Genomic DNA, 9,334 nt, shown 5'->3' with positions numbered 1-9,334 from the left:
AGGTCATGATGCATCACAGAGAAAGATATAATTTGTAAAAGTGTGGAAGCTTATATGTGTCATAACACGACCACTTAGTGAATGGGTTTAACCAACTGGCATATAGCACCGGAAACATGTTCGAGCATCAGCAGCACTCCCATATATCTCCCAGGTATTTCTCGTCAAGAACCCTTATTGCTTATATTGTTCACTAGTCTTATTATTATTAAGATAAAAATAGTTCTTCAGTTACCCCTCTTCCGGCGGGCCAAGAAAGGCATGTCGTAGTCATTGCCTGCAAAATGGGGGCTCAAGATCCAGAACACATTGTCGATGACATCAAACTAGTTCGCGGGATCATACACCGGGGTGTCTCCAGCGGCAGGTTCTTAAGACATGGGTGCGTCCTCGACGACGTTTACCGGGTTTGCCTAATAAAGTGCCTAGTTCCAGGCTTCATCTTCCTAGAGCAGCTCCTCTGGTGAAAAGCCATCTACCTGGAGCAGATCCACTAGTTCAAGGAGTTGCTACTCCTCCCCCATCCCATCTGGTTCGTCTAGAATTTCCACACCTCTTCCCAATCCCAGTCATTGAAAGGCTTAGACTGCACATTCTCTCCAGTGGGGTCGTAGTTTTCTATACCGTCAAGCAGGGCACTACCTGCTAGATCCATCATATAACCATCACTCATGGCTACAGTAGACACCTCATTTACTTCACGCGGAGTAACTGTGGCATGCGCCCCATCCATGGTGTCTTTCGGCAGAGTAATTGTGGTGTCCACCTTGTCCATTGTGTCTTTCTACGGAGTAATTGCAGCTTGCATGTCGTCATGGTGTCTTTATGCATATCATCGCTCTCTAGGTTGATGACAATCTTGTCCGTTGCTTCAATAAGACTGGTTTTCTCCCTCCCCGGTTTGATGAAAATTAAGTGCTTTGTCCTTTGTAGGTAGCACCTCGCGTTTGTATGACAGGTTCTCATTATAGTACCATGGGATCTCCTTGTACCGACCCCAGATGGACTTGGTACCATGTATAAAAATTGGATGTGGGCTTGCATTAGTCTTAGAAACTCGTGCTCCGGCCGAACTCTCCCCCACTTGTCCCCACGGATTTCCGGGGTAATTGTACCACATAGCAGAGGTAGTTGAACTTTGATGAGTGATATTTTTACACTCATTCCAACCTTGTCTAAACAGAATGATTTCATTAAAAGAGAAATATGCGCTCTGATATTACCATAATGACTAATGAATGCAAAGGATTCCACAAATCCTCTCTTTGATATTTTTTCCACAAGAAATGGGCTAAAAAGGGAAGAAATCGTGTGGGGGATAGGAAGGGAAATGGAGAAGAAATAAGTCACCAGGAGGCGTCAAAAGGCCGCCAGAGCCAAAGACGGCATTCCATGCGACCGCACGTGCTCACATGAGCGGTCTTTTGGCGTGGAAACCGAGGCAGGTCGTCCACCTAAACAACTTTTATAAAGGGGACCCTGTCAAAATGTCAACATAACAAGAGATAGAGGAGCGTCGAGCACAGCCAGAACATGTTCATCATGATCGTCATCCACAAACCATAGCCGCCACCATTTTCACCTCCATAGCTATCCCCACCACCATAGTGCTATCTCATCTAGTTCATACTTGTAATTGTGCATCGTACAAGGCATCCATTGTAAGACATATTGCAATCAATCAATCCCAAGATGTGTTCTTCAATGTTTTCTTCTTGCAGTATGATCTCCATGTGTGAGTAGTTCGGTAAGGTATGGGGTGAGGCATGAGCCTTGCAACCCTGGGTATTTGATGAAGGGATCAATGGAAGTCTTTGGCACAATGTCTCCTATGTGTGAAATATTTTTTTCGTGAAGTATCTCTTGTCTTGTCTGCGATCTTCATCCCCGTAGGTACCTAGGATCATGGAAATTGAGCATCGGTGAGGCTAGGAGCAATGGGACCATGAAGTGTTATACCGAACACCTGCGATAGTAAGGTTTAGTAGGGTAACATGGATCACATCCTTGGGGATTCATGAGGTGTAGTCATTAAACGTCCAATGCTTTTGTCTGATACTATTATCTTAATTATCGGGGCAACCCCGTGAGACAGATAGGGCCTTCAGTAGGACAACTGATTCTTGATGCAGGACTAGTGTTGGTCTAGTTGTTATTTGGACACATCCCCCACTCCCATACGAAGCAAGTACCTCTTGATGGGTGACTTCCCAAGCACAATCTAATATCATGTTTTATCCCAACACCAATACATGGTTGTAAGCATTAAGACCTCATCCCCTTACCTTCTTTTTATTATAAGTGTTGAATAACAATTTGTTTGCTGATCCGGACAAAAGCTATATTTGACACTTTGGCAAAAGCTTGCTAGAGACCATTCCTTCAAGGGAATCTTCCTCTTGTGGGTTCGATACTCAGGGTCACCTCTGGAGAAATAGGTGTGGGATACCCTTTCTTGTTCCAATACCGGATAAATAAAAAGGAGATATCAAACTTCCGTCCACATGTGGCCACACCATGCTGGGGTACTTATCCCAGATAGCAGCGGCAACCCCATGTCTGAACTACGTTTGGGTTGTTGTCGGACGATTATTGGATTTAGCATTGGTTTCCTTGTATGATGATTCAATCATCTCAAATAATCATTCATGCTGGCATAATGTTGAGAACCCTCTTCATCATGAGATAACTTCTGCGCTGGCAGCCAGTGTTTCTACATCACAATACAGAAAAGAACACACATCACAATATAGAATGTGAGTGTAATCCAGAAATTTTAGCACTTTAGCATAACAACGCCGAAATAGATGAACTTGATACTTGTATAGTATGCGTGTTTTTTCCTCAAACACGCTCCTGGACCATCACGAAAGATGGTGTTCCATATGACCATTGCCATTCGTATGGACTAGCTACCAACTGTGTGTCGGTTCCACCTAAACAATCTTTATAAAAGGCCCAACACCAGAAGAGCAACACACGAGGTCACACATCGCCATCTCCATAGCAGCCATCCCCCTGAACAACCTCAACATATATTGATGGAGTACTAAAAGGTTAGTATGAAAACGACAAGTGTTCTTGCCGAGGTCACATGGAAATATTGACAAGATACAAAATGGTTCAGTATACACCAAGAAGTGTTCTTGCCGAGGTCACATGAAAAGTTTTGAGCAAGAGTCAGTATCCTAAGAGGACTGATGAGCAAGAATATATGAGTGAGATTCTATATAAATTTGTGTATGATTTTATCATATAAGCCATGCTATGTACACAACTAGATATGTGTCGTTCTCTCAGTGTTAGTGCAAGATACCAAAATGATCAAGGTGTTGATCAAATGGACTACAGCGGCGGAAAATATCCTTAAGTTCTTGAGACGTTTTAAGGACATATTTATCGTAAATAGACATGTTGAAGAGCTTCGTTGTAAAGTTTTACATTGATGCATGCTCATTGTAAGGAGTTACACTCATGCAAACTTCACCATTGGTCCAGATGATCTTCAGTTTCAATCAAGGTTTTGTGAATACACAGAACAGTGACACGATAAGATGGAATTGTTCTAAAGTAGAGAACTAAGGCGGATTTTACAACATAGGCTAAGTATATGGCCGCTTTGGAAGAGACAATGGAGGGAATTTGAACTAAATAAGTTCGTCACCGAGCTTGGTACGGTTTCAACTGTGCTTGTACCGATGGAGCACTATTAAGAGTAGTGATGCCATAGCCCAGGCCAAGAAGCCAAGGTCCTACCAAGAGTTCAAACTTATACAAAGTTGATTCCACATAAATTATGAATTTTGTGGAGCGTGGAGATACAGATCTATGCAAGATACACACGGACCCGAAGATGTCAGATCCATTGACGAAGTCTATACCACAAGAAAATCATAAGCAACACGGGAATGCCATTGGTGTTAGAGAACTTATGCAACTAGATTATTGACGCTAGTGCAAGTGGAAGACTATTGGACATATGCCCTAGAGGAAATAATAAATGTTATTATGCTATTTCCATGTTCATAATTAAGTTTATATTTCTATGCTATAATTGCATTGATTCTTGGATATGATATTCAAAGGAAAACTCAATTGCATGTGTGGAAACATAAACACCAAGATGATCCCTAGTCTTGCTAGCTCATGTATCGATGATGATCTTGGTTTACTGATTATGAGTATTGTTATTGTAACAAGGATGCTATCAATAATGAGAACACATTGTTGGCAGAACAGTGGTGTTGGATAGACCCAACTTATGAATTACTGAGATATATTATTGTAGTTATGTTGTCAGTATTTTCATATAACTTGTTCATGATTTATCAGTTACTTAGACCATGAGAATATCATATGCCAACATACCAGATGGTTACTTTGGGGTTACCGGATGTCACTCCGTAACTAGATGTGAATAAAGGTGACTTTGGGTATAGCAGAAACATATGTCTTGGTATTGGTAGTTCGAGACTGGGATTTTCTCCTCTCACGATAGAGAGATACTCTCTGGGGCCACTCGATGTTTTGGTATCATTATCGTCTGGCTAGACACTTGTGATGGTGACAACGGGATACCAGAACACTAACATGAGTAAAGAGAACGAAACTGGTAACGAGGATGACAGGTATAGTGATCAAGGAGTTGATCACGATTATTCCAATTATCTCACCCTGCGTTTTGTAAATGTATCTCGAAGCAAACGCAATGGTAATCATAAATAAAGGTACATTCGAGAATTTGTGAATATGGGGGAGTTAATAAAGGTGTCTAGATCTCGATGTTAACTATTGACCGAAAGGTGTTCCAGGTTATGACCACTTATTTCCAAGCGTGTGGGGTCACACGCTTAACGGGTTCTAGTCCTAATTACCGCCATCTTCATAGTGTTCCTGGGTGTGATCGTGTAGCATATTTTTTCTGTTCTGTAGCACGTTCCCCTACCATAGCGCCCGTACTTCCCTCAATGCCACGCGGCTATATATGTCCCCCTCGTATGGATTCCTATAAGGTATCACCTATGGGCGATCGAATTGGGTCGACTCATTAGCGCCGATGCCTTTGTTGTCGTTGTGTTGGTACGCTCTTCTATATTTTCTTATTCTTTTTCATATCTTTTTTTTGTTTTTCTTTGTTTTTTCATCGTTATTATTTGGTTTTTATTAATTTTCTTCATTGTACTTTGGTTTTCTTTGTTTTTCATTTGTTTTTTTCTTTTTCTCCTTCGTTATACTTTGATTTTCTTTGTTTTTTATCTGTTTTCCTTGCTTTTTTACTTTTAATTTGTTATATTTTGGTTTTCTTTGTTTTTTCTCTTGTTTTCTTTGGGGTTTTTCTTTCTCTGTCATACTTTGGCTTTCATTGTTCCTTTCATGGTTTTGTTTGTTTTGGTTTTTTATGGTTTTTATTGATTTTGTTTTTTAACACATGTCTACCTTTTCTTGCTACACAATATTCATTTTTAGCGCACATGTGAAATACTTTTTAGATACACGTTAGACATTTCTCAAATACATGATGCATTTTTTAAAAAAATATATATTTTGAATACACTGTAACATTTTTCAAATACATCTTGTACTTTTTTAATTGCAGTAAACAATTTTCTAACAACATGAGCATTTTTTACATTTAAAATTTCAAGGACATTTTTGGAAACACGTGAACATTTCTTTAAAATGTCACAAACTTTTTTAATGGAAATAAACCTTTTTTAACCTACATGAACATTTGTTTACTTGTATAAACAATTTTAAATGTCACAAACATTTTTTTAATCCCTAGAATTTTTCTTTAAAGTCACGTATTTTTTCTAAATTATATATATATGTATATATATATATATATATATTATGCAAACATATTTTCATTGTATATATTTTTTTAAAAATGTCACAAACACAATTTTCGAAGTTGCGAACATTTTCTAAAATGTAATTCACAGTTTTATGAATGTATGAAACATTTGTTCATGAGTTACATCATTTTTTCATTTTAAAATTAATCTTTAAAATGTCACATACATTTTTTTAAACACGTGACATTTTTAAATGTCACAAACATTTTCTGTACACATGATTAACAATTTTCTATACATGTTTAACATTTTCAAATGCATGATTAACACTTCACTAGCAAAGTCCTTTAATATATTTAGAATATTTCAAAATATAAGCAACAATGAACAAATAAATGAAAAGAAAGAAAATCGTAAGATAATTGGTACACCGTTTGGATATGATACAAAGCTGCACAAGATTTGCATTATTTCTAAAATACGGGAACATGAAAAACACATGAAGGAAACATCACACTTTTTTTAGGAAGAACATCACATATTCATGAATCTTATGGGATCTAGAAAGTTCACTACCAACGGGTCGGTGAAAACACAGGAAGAAATAGAAGCATTGTGAAAGCACATTTGCTCCCTTGGGTGTTTTGGTAATCAATGTCAACATACATATTATTGGACTAATATTTCTATTAGAATATTTCAGATAATTCCAGTGGTGGCGTGGCAAGGACAAGAAGTTGTGGAACCCCTTCAAAATGTGAAGGACAAGAATTTGCTATCCCAAGAGTCTACATTTTTGGTTTAGTGATCCAAGATACATTGAGTCCCTTAGGAAAGCTAATACTATTGAAAGGGGATGAGGTTGTTGCTCAAGTGCTCGGTGATATTGCTCCAAAACCCCTCAATCACTTTCCCAAAACACATCTGTCCAAAACCCCAATTCATCATTTCGGTCCCACCGATATATCCATTCTGGATCCACCGAGATGATCCTACTACTACCACAGCCAAAACCCTAGTTTTTTGGTATAACTGAAACAACTCTCGGTCCCACCAAGATGGCCTAACAAAGTTTCTGTGATGAAATCACTTCATCTCGAAATCACCGGGTGAAACTGATCGGAATTATCGAAACATGGTTCAGCTGTTGCCATTGCACTTCGGTCTCACCAAGATGATCTAGTCGGTCCCATCGAGACCCCCAACGTTCATATCTTTTGACACAAGTCAGTCAGTCGGTGCCACCGAGTTTGGTCAAAAGTGTGTAACCGTTGGATTTCGTGTGGAGGTTATTTATACCCCTCCGCCCCCTCTTACTCATTAAGAGAGCCATCAGAACGAACCACAACTTCCATCTTTCATTTTCTGAGAAAGAACCACCTGCTCATGTGTTGAGATCAATAGATTCCATTCTTACCATTTGAACCATGATTTCTAGCCTCTTCAAGTTGCTTTCCATTCCAATCCTTCTTATACCAAAGCCAAATCTGTGAGAGAGAGATTGAGTGTTGAGGATACTATCATCTGAAGCACAAGAGCAAGGAGTTCATCACCAACACAACATCTATTACCTTTTGGAGAGTGGTGTCTTCTATATTGGTTAGGTGTCACTTGGGAGCCTCCAAGATCATGTGGAGTTGAACCAAGGAGTTTGTAAGGGCAAGGAGATCGCCTACTTCTTGAAGATCTGCCCGAGTGAGGCTAGTCCTTCGCGGATGTAAGCCATGGTGGAATAGACAAGGTTGCTTCTTCGTGGACCCTTCGTGGGTGGAGCCCTCCGTGGACTCGTGCAACCGTTACCCTCCGTGGGTTGAAGTCTCCATTAACGTGGACGTACGATAGCATCACCTATCGGAACTATACCAAAAATCTCCACGTCTCCATTGTTTTTGCTCATTCCAATTCCCATCTCTTTTACAATCTTGCACTTGCATGCTTTACTCTTTCCGCTACCTATACTCTTGCTATTCTTGTGTAAAATGTATTGTGTGCCCTTTAACATGTGCTAAAGTCAACCTTAACTTGAAGAAACTTAAGAAATGCTACTTTTACTTGTTAAGGGTCTAATCCCCCCTCCTCTAGACACCTCTTCTCTATCTTTCACATTGTGTCAGTCGATCAAATTTTTCCTACAAAATAGTGTGCATAGAAATCCTTATGAAATTTTACTGAGTTCAAATACTACAATGCAAATCAAACTAACTAGACAGGAAATTTGTCTTAAGATTAAAATCCTCCCCAAAAAATCCTACGGAAATCGGTTGAATCAAAGAAGCCCCTAGCGTAAAGGGATCCTTTGAGAAAAAAATCCAAAACTAATTTTGACATATAAATTACAAAAATAAAGAAAAAATCATAAGGATTACAATTCATCTTATAAGATGCAAAAACTTCAGTACCAATGAGTGTTTGAAAACTAGGGAAAATAGAAGAATTGTACAAGTGGATGAAAATTTTCCTCCAAATAGAGTGAAAATAAATCCTTATGGAAGTTTTCCATGAATTCAAGTCACGCGATGAAAATCAAACAAACTACACACGTTTTTTTCTAAGGACTCAAATCCTCCAAAATAAATCCTGCAAAATTGGGTTGAATCAAAGAAGCCTGGTAAAAGGAATCCTGAAAACCAAAGTGTTAATCTTTCTTTTGAAGAGAGCGGGAACTAGTGATGACCTTGGGAGCCTGGTGCTCCTTCGTTCGAAGAACAAAGGCCCTAGACTAGATAGAACTGAAAAACATACGGAATTATCAGGTCATAATATGTCGGTGCAACAAACATTTGCATTTGTTTACCGGACCCATACACAGGCATGCTGACAATCATGTGTCGAGCACCAACGTGTAATGCAAGGCCAATCCAGAGCAACCGCTCTTCATGAAATCAAGGAGCGGATCAAGAAGACCAAGCCAACGTACAAAGCAAGGATTCTAAAAGAAGCATCCTCTACTGGTCAGGCGAGGCCGGCAGAGTCGATTCAGCAAACAAGAGCAAAGCCAAACCGCGCCAGCTGCACCTCTGGGGTAACCAGAGACCAAAGCGCACACCACTACAAAAAATGCACTTCCGTGATGATACGTGTTTGTCACAGTAGGTTGCTTTTTTGTCATGCATGTACATCCATGACAAATTTATGACAGAATCAAGATAGTCATACCTGTGCTGTCGTAGAAGTGTTCCATGACATTACCAAAATTATCATCATGGAAGTGTCCACTTCCATGACGATAGATCGCGCGTCACAGTAGTGCTTTCCTCAAGGGTGACCGACACGTGGCATCCACCGTAATGGAACGCCGTTAAGCTATCAGGTCGGGTTTTGGATCCGATAACCCGTTAACAGCCCCGAACAATGGGGATTTTCCACGTGTAAAATCATCATTGGCTGGAGGAAACATGTGTCGTCTCATCGTTGGGACAGATGTCAACCACTCATTGGACGGAAGGCGCCTATGATACGTCGACACGTGGCACAGCCCAACAGAGGCCCATTCCTGTGAAAAGGCCGGCCCGTTTGACTTGGTCAAAAGCTAGCGG

General features: G+C 39.9%; 1 pseudogene; it reads right to left on the bottom strand.

Annotated features, from left to right (window-relative positions):
* Positions 1–227: 227 nt before the first annotated feature.
* LOC123153550 (uncharacterized) lies at positions 228–3,014 on the bottom strand (annotated as a pseudogene).
* Between the last annotated feature and the right edge of the window lie 6,320 nt (positions 3,015–9,334).

This window comes from Triticum aestivum, chromosome 7A (assembly GCF_018294505.1).
Source record: "Triticum aestivum cultivar Chinese Spring chromosome 7A, IWGSC CS RefSeq v2.1, whole genome shotgun sequence".
Taxonomy (NCBI): Eukaryota; Viridiplantae; Streptophyta; class Magnoliopsida; order Poales; family Poaceae; genus Triticum; species Triticum aestivum.
Note: the sequence above shows the minus strand (reverse complement) of the source record. Positions and strands in the feature narration are given on the sequence as shown.